The sequence below is a fragment of the Hyaena hyaena genome, unplaced genomic scaffold (genome assembly GCF_003009895.1).
Source record: "Hyaena hyaena isolate Hyena2069 unplaced genomic scaffold, ASM300989v1 scaffold_1819, whole genome shotgun sequence".
NCBI lineage: Eukaryota > Metazoa > Chordata > Mammalia > Carnivora > Hyaenidae > Hyaena > Hyaena hyaena.
This window is the reverse complement of record NW_024082453.1, coordinates 175,487-186,838: the sequence shown is the minus strand read 5'-3', so window position 1 is coordinate 186,838 and position 11,352 is coordinate 175,487.

Sequence of the window (11,352 nt, the reverse complement as noted above, 5' to 3'; positions counted from 1 at the left end):
TGGTCATGTTGGGATTTACTTGACTAGATCCTTGTTCTGTACACTTCTTTTTTCATATTTAACTTCAAAAATATGCATATTCTAATAGTACTGCCTAAGTACTGGGGAAATTCCCATAGCAGAGACTGATGCTACAAAATGAATGAAGTGTAATCTATAATGAGCTATCTGGCCCATGTCTCCTTTTGTTGTTTTGTTTTGTTTTTTTTTAAATTTAATGCTTTTATTTATTTCTGAGAGAGAGAGAGAGAGAAAGAGAGCGTGAGCAGGGGAGGGTAAGAGAGAGAGGGAGATACAGAATCTGAAACAGGCTCCAGGCTCTGAGCTGGCTGTCAGCACCGAGCCAGACACAGGACTCGAACCCACGAACCATGAGATCATGACCTGAGCCAAAGTCGGACACTTAACCGACTGAGCCACCCAGGTGCCCCTACCCATGTCTCCTTTTGAAACTGTGACCTTAGAATAGTGCAGGAGAAATATTAGGTTCTACCTTTCAGGTATGAATATTCGTTATTGCCAACGATATCATTCCTATATACAGTCGTATTTTGCTTAGAAAGCTGAGTTTTTTATATAATCTATATGATTCAAGAAATAGTTTCTGAATGTATTAACATATTTATTTGTTCCTGATTTTCCAATTACTAAATCAATTTATTTTTATTTATCCCTACTATAAATTTCTCCCTTTTCCACCAAAAACTTATAGGACATATGTTAAGGTCTCTTTTTAAAAGACATGCCATTTTTGGAGCGCCTGGGTGACTCCATCCTGACCAACTCTTGGTTTTAGCTCGGGTCATGATCTCATGGTTCCCAAGTTCAAGCCCCACATTGGGCTCTGCCCTGACAGTGTGGAGCCTGCTTGGGATTCTCTCTCTCTTCCTCTCTCTCCCCTCCCTCGCTGATGCTGTCTCTGTCTCTCTCAAAAATAAATAATTTTTTTAAAAAACATGACATTTTTTCTTCAAATTCCATAAACCTATAAATCTAAGGATTTAAAAGGAATGTTATAAAGAATATCCTATGTGGTCTTTTTTCAAATATTTCTCTCATGAATCCTTGTTCCAGAATGTAACTATTTCTGGATAAAAACAGCATTTCTACAAGCAAGCAGCAAGAAATTGGATTTCCTGTGAAAATTTCCTATGCTATTTGTGAAAACTTAAGAATTATACTTCTAAAATTATATTTTTAAAAGATTATTATTAGAAGCTACTACAGCCTACATTTGCCCTGTCTTCAAAAAATAGAGTCACAAGTTAAGCTCTTTATTTGAATAGGAGCTCAAGGGTTCTTTCATCAACCAGGGTCTTCTGAAGGCAGAGGGATAAAGGTTTTCTATAATGCATCACACACATAAAAGATCTCATGCAGGTTTGACATAATAGGTCAAAGTAAAAATATGCCAGTTTCTTTCTGTGGGTGGATTTTATGTTAAGGCAACTTTATTGTTCCTGGAAATATTTTAATTAAGAAATCTTAATAACCTTCTTAACTCCTTTTGAAAGTAATATGATATTGGCATAGCAGAGAAAATCATAGCCCAATTATCATCACTTAGTGCTTCCTGAGCTAAATGTTTTATAGACAAGAAAGGTTCTTGTTTGTAAGGGAGGTCCTCACCCAATATGCAAATTCTATGCTGAAAATTTCCCACAAGTGCTGACTACTTAGTCTTTTAACATACAGCTACTCAACATCTATCACAATTATTCTTAGTTATATGATATATCCAATTCTCTTTTTTGCAGTTGACATAACTAGAAGTCAAATAACTTGTTCTGAATGAAAAGTCAACTTGACAAAGATCTAAAATTAGACTTCGATGTGCCTAAGGTATCATTAGGATATATTTTTATTTTCAAAGGCTTTTTGTGTTTACTCAAGTGTGAGGCATGCTATAAAATTGTAGACTTTCAATACAATCTAAGCCAGAGACTGAGTAATATTGAGATAAAATCGTTCATAATACATATGTCTCTGATTACAAAAAATAAATTTTCACTTTTGAATTTTTAGGTAATCTGAGTCCTTCATTACATGAGGGAACAAACATTTGCATTCAGCATGGTAGTGTTTAAGTAGTCAGGTCAGTTTTATAATAGGCAGAATAAAAAGGAGATTCTGAGTTCACTTATACATCCAGTGTGCCTCAGAAATCTAGGCGTCAATCTACAGAGAGTATAAGAACTAAATGACAGGAAACTGGCTTTACCCTTGAATAGGTTCCTATGGGAAATGTATCTCAGAGGACTTCAGACTCTCTCCAGTGAACTTAGGATAGCTGCTCAGTGGGAAGGAATGGGGAAACAGAGGCAAGCCACAAAGGTTTATTGTACGATCCTTATACTCTCAGCATCAGTGGCAATCTCCACTCTGTGCTGTGGAAACATCTTAAAAACTTTACAACAACAACGATGACATGCATTATTGTTCTTATTATTTTTGCATCTATTAAACAGCTGATAATCAGACCTTGAGAGAAATCAACTACAATTAATAGAAATGTCCTAGAGGTGCCTGGTGACTCAGTCAGTGAAGTGTCTGACTTCGGCTCAGGTCATGATCTCATGGTTTTGAGCTCAAACCCAGCATTGGATTGTGTTGACAGGTCAGAGCATGGAGTGTGCTTCAGATTTCATCTCCCATGTGGAAAAGAAATGCAAAACCTTTTTCTAGGATTCAGAGAAAAAAAGGCTATGGATTTGAAAGTAGGAGACAGAAGATAATAGAAAAGATAATAACTATAATAACTTAGATATGTTTAAAACCGAACAGAGAAGGTGGAGCAAAATTATCCATGGAATGAATTAAAGGAAACCCATAGCTCTATACACATTGACACAATTTTGAAATTAAAATTATATAGAAATTATCCTACAAGCACATATATTGAAAAAATAATTAGGATAACCAACTTTCAGATTTCCCATCTGTAGAATAAATATCAGAAGAAAATGATACAACTTTTATATAGAGGAAAAGTTTCTGAAACAAGAAATTTATTTACATGTAAGTTTCTATTTATGAAAGCAAGAGGTATGCCTGGGTGGCTCAGTCAGTTGAGTGTGAGACTCTTGATTTCAGCTCAGGTTATGATCCAAGGTTGTGGATACCAACCCAGTGTCAGCTCTGCACGGAATGTGGAGGCTGCATAAGAGTCTCTCTTCCTTTGCCCCTCCCCCTGCTCTCTCCCTCTCTCTCGCTCTCTAAAAAAAAACATAGTAAGAAAAAGATGCCCTCAGATATTTTGTCAGAAACTACAAAAAGAAATATCTTTCACAACAATATTAATCAAAGGTGTTCTTAAGATAAATAAGAATCAGATAAATCAAAATAAAAAATATGAGGAGAAAATTTTTATTATCCAGGAACTAAGAAGAACTAAAATTTGCTAAATAAAAAATTATGTAAATAATTATAAGAGTAGAAATGGTTTTATTCACATAAGAGATACATATTTTTAAATAATAACTTTATAAAAAGAACTTCTAAATTTTTAAATTCCATTAACCTTTACATACAACTAAATGCAGACATTAATTAATGAGTTTTAATAAATGTATAAACTTGTTGAACTGCACTCCAAACATGATACAGTTTTATCATGTTACAAATTACTCTTGTGCATTTCCAGGAAATCCTCACCCCTTAACAATTAAATTTCTAATTTCTACCATAATAGATTAGTTTTGTTTAGTTTTGAACTCCATATAGATAGATAGAATCATATACTAGGTAATCATTTTATTTCTGTGAGATTTATGTTACCCTATTATACGTTTTCTCTTTATTACTTATAATAACAAATTAATTTACCTAATTCTCTTGCTGATGGACAATTTGGGTTTTTTTGTTTTTTTTTGTTTTTTTTTTTGTTTTGTTTTTTTTGCTGGTTATGAATAAAGATTATTCTACACCCTCATCAAATTTTGATTATACAGGTTTTGTTTTGCTTTTAAAATTTTTACACATTCTAGTGACAGTAAACTTATACCTAATTGAAGTTTTAATTTGCTTTTAATAATTATCGATGTTGGGTAACTTTTTACATGCTTATTGGGCATTATATATCTTCTTTGAGTGTCTTCTTATATATCTTAAATATTTCTTATTAAGTTGATGTTTTGACATTGATTTGTAGAAAATAAATCCTTTTTAAAATATATATATTGCAACTATGTTTTTGTTAAAATATATACATTTGCAACTCTGTTCTTTGGCTTACATTTCATTTTTTGATAGTGTCTTTGTGAAAGCAGTTTTTAATTTCGATGAAGTACAGTAAACCTATTTTTTTCATTATCTTTTGTGATTTTCTGTTTTTGTTCTAACCAGCAAATCTTTTCTTACAGTATGGTCATGAAAATATTGTCAGATATTTTCTTTTAAAAGCATCTTTTTTTAGCTTTTACAATTTGTTTTAAGTAAGCTCCATAGCCAACATGGGGCTTGAACTCATGACCCTGAGATCAAGAGTCACATGATCTACTGACTGAGCCAGCCAGACACCCATTTTAACTTTTATACTGAAGTCTCCAGTTAACCATCAAGGTTATTAATTTTTTTCATATATTTATTTACTTGTTAATGACAATATAACTGAAAAGACTGTACTTTCCACCTTTGCCTCACCCTGATATATTTGCTGAAAATCATTAGACCATGCATGTACTGGTCTATTTAAGACTATTTGGGAGGCACCTGGGTGGCTCAGTGGGTTATGCCTCCAATTCTTGATTTTGACTCAGGTCATAATCTCACAGTTAGTGAGTTCTGGCCCCACATGGGGCTCTGCCCTCACAGAATGGAAACTGCTTGGGATTCTCTCTCTACCCCTCCTCTGTGCATGCACACAAGTTCTCTCTCTAAATACACAAATAAACTTTAAAAAGAAGTGTACAGAACCAGGATTTAGTCAAGTAAATCCCAAGCTATTTGGGTCTACTTTTTGTTCATGCTTATTTCAACTTATGTCAACACACTGTTTCGATTACTATAGCTTTATAGAAAATCTTGGAATCAAGCAAGGTTATGTGAGTGCTATAACTACATTGTTACATTTCTACCCAAGCTCTTTGGGAATTTGACTGTGATTATCTTGAATCTATGGACCAATTTGTGGAGAAGTGACATATTAACAGTATTGTTATTATAGTTCATGAAATGTTCTATTTTGTACATGTGTTTTGTCATTCTTTAATGTACCTTGGCAATATTTTGTAGTTTATTTGTGTAGATGTAGACATACAAAAGAGTAGACATATTTCATGGTTCTTGTTAAATTTATTCCTTTATAGGTTTATTTTTGAAGTTCTTGTAAATGATATTCTAACATTTTATTTTTTGATTACTGATTATTTTAGAATGTAAAAATGCAATTGATCGTTGATCAATAAAATCACTTTTGAATTTATATTTTTCGTAGTTTCATCAGGATCTTCTATGGATATAATCATGTCATTTGTGAAAATGGAGTAGTTTAATTTTATTTCAAAACGGTTTTGTATTTTACCCTTTTTCTTGACTTATTGAACTGGACTTATTGATCCAGGACAATGTTGAGTGTAAGCAGTGACAGTGAATATTCCAGTCTTGTTCTCAATTTTAAGAGTATATCCATCATTATTTATGTTATTGATTGTAGTTTTGGCAAATCTCTTTTTAAGATCGATAAACTTGCTTCTTATTATGTTTTATTTTTATTATTGATGAAATTAAGTTTTCTTTTTTTAGTATTATTTTTTCTGAGAGTGAGAGAGACACAGCATGAGCAGGGGAGGGTCTGAGAGAGAGGGAGACACAGAATCTGAAGTAGGCTCCAGACTCTGAGTTAGCTGTCAGCACAGAGCCTGACACGGAGCTTGAACACACGAACTGTGAGATCATGACCTGAGCCTATGTCGGACGCTTACCAATTGAGTCACCCAGGTACCCCTGAAATTAATTTTTCTTAATAAATGTTTGCTGAATTTTGTTAAAGGCTTTCTTCTATATCTGGTGATATGATCACTTTTTCCTCTTTTATCTATGTGTGACTTACACTGATTAATTTTTGAATATTAAACTAAATATCCACACTTTAAATAAAACCCATTTGATTATTATGTCCTATGAATGGAACCTAGTTTCTGGTTTATTCCTGAACTCTGAGCCATTTCTAAGTACAAAATGTAACTCAATCGGATAATGACTTTGGACAGAAACTAGTTAAAGAATTGCTCGGCTACATTCCCCAAATAAGTTTTATCAATAATAAAGATGACATTTTGGCCCATCACTATTTACTCTTTCTTTTCATTTCTCAGTTTATTTAGCTCTTAGACGAAGAAATGTGGTATTCATTGAATCCCCTAGATAATCCCCTGGAACACTATTTTTTATCAGAATTCAGTAGAACCAAAAAGGAAATTGTAGCCAAATTAAGCAGATAGAATTGGACTTGGTAGTACTAATCTTGATGAATCGGATATCAATACAGATTTAATCTGGCAGTGAAAGAAAATAAGTTCCTCTAAAAGGTCTTGTATTTAATTTGTATAGCAGTAGAAATTTCATCTGATTATTCACTGATTGGTTTTGATTTAAAAGATGGAAAATGGGGGCGCCTGGGTGGCTTAGTCGGTTAAGCGTCCGACTTTCGCTTAGGTCATGATCTCGCGGTTCGTGGGTTCGAGCCCCGCGTCGGGCTCTGTGCTGACTGCCAGCTCAGAGCCTGGAGCCTGTTTCAGTCTGTGACTCCCTCTGTCTCTGACCCTCCCCCGCTCACGCTGTCTCTCTCTCTCTCTCTCTCTCCTAGAAATAAATAAAAATATAAAAAAAAATAAAAGATGGAAAATGAAATAAGTGTCTCTGGCTTATAAAATGGACACAACTTTATAATTGGCACCATGTTACTTGTCTAAAATTAAGCAAATATTATTGCACTTATTTCAGAAATTTGGCATATACCTGAGACATAGACTATGGGCCTTTACTTTTGTTTCACGTCTATTTTTAAGGGCACATGTGCACAATTGTTTTATTAAGTTTCATTTTAATTACAGTGCAGTAAGGCTAATCACATTTTTTTTTTAAAGTTTATTTATTTTGAAAGAGGAAGAAAAAGCACGAGGGGGGAAGGGACAGACAGAGAGGGAGAGAGAGCGAATCCGAAGCAGGCTCCACAATGCCAGCACAGAGCAAAAATGGAGTTCAAACTCATGAACTGTGAGATCACGTCCTGAGCTGAAACCAAGAGTCTGATGCTTGACCCAGGCGCCCCACAGCTAACCACATTTTTAAAATGAAAACGTGGGTACAGATTGAATAAAAGGAAGAGTAGAACTGAGTTCTTTACTATGCTTTTTTTTTTTTTTTACTTAAGCTTCATGAATGTTAGGATAATTAGGATAATTAGACACTAATTTCATTTAATTCTACATTGTTTCCCTGATTTCATCATGTTCTAAAACTTTTTAAAACAAGAATACTTAACATTTTAAAATTAAAAATAAATAAAACAAAAGATAAGCCTTTTGTCTGCTTGGCAAATGTGGTTTTTTATCTTAGAAAATTAGAATTATGTATATGTGATTTTTTGTAACTGTGTATTTAAGAAGTAAATACCTCATTTTTATACTCTGAATGATATATCATACCACAGTCTTAACCATTTTATGGTTGTGTAAGTGGGCTTTGCCTATGATGGTATCCTCATGATCACCTACTTTTTCATCATCATGATGCATGATCATTACCATCCTTAAGATCATTACCATCCTTAGGTTAGGAAGTGAGTCTCCTCCAGTGTGTCCCTTCTTTAGGGCAATTCCCCACACAAAATAGTTGTTTAATTAGTAGTTTCCAATGACTAAAGGAATTATTACTGTTATTGATGTGCTTTTACTATAGTAAAGTTTCAGAAAGCTTTGGAAAGGGGGTCATTGTATCATTTATAAATACTTTCAATTAATATAATTATAATAGTCTGTGTGATTAATATATTTGATTATCTCACATTATAAAAAGTTTGAGAAAAAGGAGGCAAACATTTCTTCAGGTGTCTATGTCCTCTTATTGGGTAAGAAACCTTCCAGAATGCTTATGTCTTCCATTGCAACAACCATAGCTTATTTCATGGCCATTGCTGATTACAAAGGAGGCTCAGAAAATGAGCCCCAAGAATAAGGAAATGGAATTACCATGGCTGGTAGATGTGTGGCCCTCTTTCATGGCCTGCTGTTTTTCCTGTTAGGTCTGCACCACAAACAGCACTTTTTCTGGACTCTTACCAGTATTTTGTATGAGTGCAGATAGAGGTCTAGTGGAATCTACAGAGAGGAAACTTCAAATAGCTTCAAACTCTTTAAATCCATGACTCTCAAGGCTTCTACAACCCTTGCTATGCTTAGACAGTGAATTATTTTAAAACTCTAGCTGAATTCTTCTCACTGATGTCTGTGTCTGCTCAAATTGACCAAATTTTCAGGTCTCCACTCTTACTGCAGGCCTGTCTCTCTACAGTTTTGGGGCAAATTGGTTTCCCTATAACCTTAGCTTTTACATTCATTCAAAAAAATTCATGAGCTTGTTGTTGATAATGCCTATTTTGTTGTAAGACTGGAAGCATCACTCTCTAGTTCTTTACATTCCAAGGAGAAACTGGAACACTATGTTGTTACATTTTTTATTTTATGTTGAACATTGTGATTATATGTTGTAAGGATACTGGATTCTGTTTTTTCTCAATAGGGTGTGTGTGTGTGTGTGTTTCTTATTATTACTTCAATAAATGTGAAGGCTTTCATGAATAGGCCTACTTTCACAGTACTGGGGACAGATCTGTGAACAAATCCAAGGTATTTCCTAAGGCTCTCTAACTTGCTGAAATTCCATTTCCTAACTCTGCCTCCATTGTGAATCTTGTTTGAACTTAGTTGGGGGCTTTTTTTTATGGCATATCTTGAGTATTTTACCACATGCTATTTATAATTAAGGATCACATGGTACTTAATTATAAATGGCATCTGTGGTCACATTTGCTATGGAGGGTATTAACTGGGCTTCTTAACTGATTGGCCCTAGTTTTCTGCACACAACTTTTTAGCAACCAAATTCTACCATATTTGAACCATATTCAAATCTAAACTTCATGTAGATTTGTCTTGTGTATATACAGCCTATACTTCAGTCAGGAAGTGTTAGAGGACTTCCATATAGACCTCAGAGGCTATTTACCACACAGTCCTCCCTGCCATATGGGTTCTAGTTGCTTTGGCTGACTTGTACATTGATATGTGTTGTCCTCAGCTTAGCTTGACCACTGTGTTCTGCTTGAAGAGCACCTTGCTGTATAAAGTCAGGAAGTTGTGTCCAGGCAAACACCTAAGATGATGATGGGGCTCCTTTGCCATCACTTCTCTCAGTGATCATGATCTCTCACAGCCTATGATTCAATGCCTGATTGTGGCTGTTTCCAGTGGGCCCGGTTGTGAGGTGTCAGGAACTTCATTATAGCCAGAGCCAGAAGTCTCTGTATTTGTTTTAATTGCATTTCCTTTGCTATTGCCACCTAACCAAGTTATCTGTATTGGATTTGTTATCATGTGTGTGGTTAAGTTTCTTACATCGAAGCAAAGAATAGGATCTTATGAAAGTAAGTTCAATGTAGGTCTAGCTGTTTTGTTTGTCTTGTTTGTCTTGTTCAGGTTTTCTCTCTCCTTTTTCATCTTCTTAGTTGTTCTCTTCATTACTGAAAGTGAGATATTGAAGTGTCTATTTATTGTAGAACTTTAAGTTCTTCCTGTTTTGTTCTTCATATACTTTTGTTAGTTTGGACTAATTATAGAATGTCTATATTTCTTGTCACGTGCAGCCAAAGTCTCTGTTTGGTTTGCTCAGTAGTAATCTGATTGAACGGGTTTCTCCTTAAATGCCTTGAACAAGGAAGTCATGCGTGTTTGGCAGATGGATTGCGTGTGATTTTAGCACATTTTCTACTTCCAGCAATTTAAAACTAGTCCTTATTCTTTATTTCCTGCTTGTCAAGGGACTCAGAATCAGAAATAGGTGAGAAATTGGGGCCTTTCAGACTCTTCTTAAGTATAGGCATAGCCCTGCATATGTCTGTAGTGATCTGTACTCCAAATAGAATGTTCTAGTGTTTTCAAAGCCCCACATGGATATCTTATTCCCCAGATCATCCTTTTACATTTTTTGGTCATGTTCTTTTTCCCCTAACTGGTATCACTTCAAACAGGTGTGATGTTGAACCATTGCCAAACACCCTGGGTGTAGGGCTTTACACTGAATGAACCCCGAGTCAGGTCAAATGACAAGCCCTGTGAACAGGTGTTTCCAGTGAGCTGACAAACAGCTCATCTCATTTCCTGTGGATAAGGTTTTGAGTAACTACAAACTCAGTCTGCCCATTTTGGTGATTTCTAGGCTGCTAGTTTTCATAACCACGGCTGCATGGTTTTCAAGGCAAATGTGAAAGTAAGCAGTGAAAGAAGAGACTAAAGCAAACTGAACACCACGAAGCTTACCATTTTTACTGAGACTCAGTAGCTTCTCCTGACCAAATACTCCTTGAATTATTGTCTTTGTCTTTTTTCCACTTTTTAAAAAGGTGGTTTTGTCCACTTTTTGGTTGCATTTATGAAGAAATGAATTTTCACTTATTTTGATTTGAGTTTAGCTGACACACAATGTTACATTAGTTTCAGATGTACAGCTTAGTGATTTGACAAGTTAACACATTCATCACAAGTGTATGGTATTATCTGTCTGTCCCATTACATCACTACAATGTCATTGACTGTATTCCTTATGCTCTGCTTTTTATTCCTGTGATTTACTCGTCCCATAATGGGAGGCCTGTAACCCTCTCTCCCCTTTACACATTTGATCCAACAATATATCCACCTCCACTTTGGCAGCCACTGGTTTGTTCTTTTATTTATATAGTTTTGATTCTACTTTTTGTTTATTCATTCTTTTTAGATTTTATTTATGAGTGGAATTATATAGTGTTTATCTTTCTCAGTATGACTTATTTAACTTAGTATATAATACCTTCTAGGTCCATCCATGTTGTCTCAAATTCTCAAATGGCATGATCTCATTGTTTTTTATAGCTGTGTAATATTCCATTGTGTATATATACCACATTTCTCTTATCAGTTTATCTACTGATGGATACCTAGGTTGCTTCCATGACTTGGCTATTGTAAATAATGCTCTAATAAACATAGAGGTGCATATATTTTTTCAAATTGGTATTTTCATTTTCCCTGGGTAAATACTCAATAGTGGAATTATTGGATCATATGATACATCGATTTTTAAGTTTTTGAGGAAATT